General features: G+C 42.1%; 1 protein-coding gene across 1 annotated transcript in view; it reads left to right on the top strand.

Annotated features, from left to right (window-relative positions):
- SEMA4G (semaphorin 4G) overlaps positions 1-3,591 on the top strand; it is a 105,905-nt gene that overhangs the window by 94,252 nt on the left and 8,062 nt on the right. The gene's annotated exons all lie outside the window — the stretch shown is intronic.

The raw sequence follows: 3,591 nt of genomic DNA, 5'->3' as shown, positions 1-3,591 counted from the left end.
GGGCGTGTGCGCTCTCAGTGAATGGTCGTTTAGGGGGTTTGCTGTCACTGAATGGTCATTCTGGGGGGAGGGAGGGTGTCTGTCGGTGGATGCTCATTACCTCTGGGTCCAGCAGCTCTGTCTGGCATCCCGCCCAGCTCACTTATGTCACTGGTTGCCAGACGAGGGGCGAGACACCAGCCTGAGTTCCCCGCTCAGCTCCTGGCAACTGGTGACATCAGTGAGCTGGGCGGGAAGCCAGGCAGAGCATCATAGGCATCATGAAACTTTTAGCAACCTAGGACACTTGGCCGCCCCATTATGAGATGCCACCTGAGGCAACCGCCTCATTATAGAGGCAGCCCTGTGTGATGGTCTGCAGTCCGATTGAAGATTATTGCCCCAATCATTGATGGTCAGCTCATGCTTATAGGAACTTTGCTAAGCACTATTCACAACTATACTGGATATGAAAACCCTAATGCAGTACAACAACCCTTTCAGTGAGAAAACATTTGGTGCTTGCCAAGGGGTTACCAAGAGACCGGAATACACATATGGAAATAAAAACCAACATAGGACCTTACTGAAGTTCCCTTTTCAGTATGTCATAGCAGGTCCAAATCAGGAACTAACTAAAAAGCTATGAAGATACAGTGGTTGGGGCAACCATAGATGCACCAAGCCTCCTAATGACTGCCGGTGTACCTATAGCAGCAAATTATAACAAATTATTCTGGGGTTTTGAAGATCTGAAACTCTGCACATTAACAGCCCTTCCACTTTCAGAAACTTAAGGATCTAAACTGCTGTGCCATTAAAAATATAAGAAGGAGGGTTATAGCTGTTGTATGTCCACACTGAGCACCAGTGTGAGGTACTGTCACTTTTCCCATGCAGGGGAAAGTGGCAATGTCCCTGCAAAGGTCATCCCCAGCTCCAATTTACTCGCATTACCAGGGCTCCTTTGCAGCTCTTTGCCCATGCTGGGAAAAGTGTTCCTGTCCCTGCCAAGGGCATCCCTGACTTCCATATACTCACCTTACCTGCATTCCCTTGCAGATCCTTGCTCCTCCACAGCTGGCACTGAAATCTGCCCTGCTGGCAAAGTGGGGCAGTGGAGATGTCACTCCTCCGGTCATGCAATTGGCTGCTGGGCCTGAGCTGTGTCACAGGACAACACTTCACGTGCTCTGCCATGCCTGCAAGTGTCATATGCTATGAAGGGGCAAGGTGCGGCAAGGGGGTGCAGGTAAGGGGAGTATATGGGTTTGAGGGATGTCCTTTGCAGACACACTGTCACTTTGCCCTGCAAGGGCAAGGTGACAGTGTCTCTCAGTTGCTCAGCAGCACATGGTATCCACCATGGGGGTAAACGTGTCTTGTCTGCTGCTGTGCCTGTGCACTTTATACTGGATTTAACAAATAGACTATTTTATGTATTATTGAGGAATAGAGGTCCTGTGCAGCTTACTAAATGTGAACATTTGTATGGACTGCTCTACAATGGATGAGCTTGCATTGCCTATATCTAGTTTGAATTTACTGTTCTAGTTTGGGCATTTAGCTGTCTGTATTCTTACACCATACCATAGACATTAGATGGCAACATGCTATTGCAGCTATTTTTGGCCAGATCGGACGCATCAGATGTTCTTTCCTTTCTCCATTTCCTGAACGAGCAGAGACCTACAGGCATTATGGGATCGATTACCAGATTCTATGGACATCTAATCATTCTGTTTCAGCTATGAACATATTTATTAAAATTGTGTTTGATCTGCATTATTTTTTTTTTTTTTTACAAAACCAAATAAAGAGACAAGAAAAGTAAATATTTTCTAATTTGCTAACTGTTACTTTGATTACATTGTCCCTAGCCAGAGTCACGATAATCTGTCAAATAATAGTTTGCCAGGAATTCCAGTTTTATCTCTAAAATACCTATCCTTTCGGACCTTGTATTTAACATTCTTTCACACTCAACAGGTAGGATTCCAGTCACCGTGCAAAATAGCCTCACCCAATCTGTTGCTGATAATTAAGTGTTTAGCAGCCAATCCTTATCACTTTAGAGCAGGAGGAGTTATAAAAACAGATTGGCTATTGTTGATTCACTTTCCACAGCAAGGGATGTTTGTACATTTTTTTTGTTATTTTAGTAAGCCACTAAAAAAGTACCACTTTGTGAACACAATTTAAAAAAAAACAAAAAACATTTTGCACATTGCAATGAAACAAAGTGAAACTAAACTTAGGAGTTGCATCTTATACCCTAACTATTAAGAAAGGTGTACCTTATTTGTGTATCACTCAGCTGTAGATTCTCAAATCATCTGTTGTAAAGTAACCACCACTCCATAGTCCATCACGGGAGTGAGCGTGGAGCTGGGGGCTACTTAACAACACACACAGGGACGATGCGGAACCAAAGTATAACCACCTTACGGAAGGAAGGACGGACAGTGTCATCACCAATTCATTGATGATTAGAGGATCTACAGCCGAGTGATACACAAATAAGATACAGTATTGTAAATGGTTGAGGTATTTGAATGTGTTTAGTGTCACTTTAAAACTTGTATTTAGTCCAGCTTTCTAGTTTGAGAAACAAATTAGACACAACTGTGATATGATATGTTGATGCCATTTCTAATGATTGCCTTTATCCACAAGCTCGTTTTCACCTTTTGCACATATTGATTTTGTACATGCTTGTATTTTTACCTCAAAGTGCAAATGTAAAGTGTTCCAGCAGGAGAATATATTATTTATTAGTTGGGTCCATTCAGCCAGAGTATGTTTGGAATTTCAGGGAATGGAATGAAAGGATTATTATTCTCACTTATGTTAGGATTTGATCTAAGTTTACACAGAATTGCATGTTACTAGACATCTGTCTGCTGAGCCTTATCTGCAGTCCCTGTTTCGTTTCCAGTAACATAGTGGTAGATACTGAGGTAGACCAGAATTCTGATTTTAATACTTTGTTATAATCAACATAAGCAGTAGTACTAAAAAGAAAGCACTGCATGCCGATATGAAATCATTTTACATTCATTAGCCAGCCAAACAAATATGTTTTTTTACTTTAGTTTTTTTTTTTTTCACTTCCTGGTCCACTTTGGCACAAATGATGTAATCATGCCCAAACATTGCATCCTGGGAAGGTTACATCAGTAGAACATTGACAGGTAATCTAATGAGATCTCGGGGAAAGGCATTTTCCCCCTGAGATGATGTGCATGGTAACCTGCCGTTAGTTAAAACGGCTACTGTCAGAAGACTGGGGAAGAAAAGAAAATAAGGTATGGAAAGAATACAAAGCTGGCAATTATCTAGAAGTATCAGTTTGTAGATTACCCATATCTTCAAAATAACAACAAAGTCACCTTTAGAATTGTTTAGTAAGGACAAAGGTCAGCTTTAAAGTAGTATTAAGGTCTGGCGTTTTTTACCTTAATGCATCCTCTGCTTTAGGGTAAAAACGGTCCAGCACCTTTTTTCTACCCCAGTCCCCTCCACACTTATCTGTCAGCTGCGCTTGTCCCCGCCACACTTATCTGTCAGTGGCTGTGTGTGTCTATGGACACACACAGCCACTGTGGAAAC

The sequence above is a fragment of the Nanorana parkeri genome, unplaced genomic scaffold (assembly GCF_000935625.1).
Source record: "Nanorana parkeri isolate BGI_ZX_2015 unplaced genomic scaffold, ASM93562v1 scaffold119, whole genome shotgun sequence".
Taxonomy (NCBI): domain Eukaryota; kingdom Metazoa; phylum Chordata; class Amphibia; order Anura; family Dicroglossidae; genus Nanorana; species Nanorana parkeri.
This window is presented reverse-complemented; position numbering and strand designations above follow the sequence as displayed.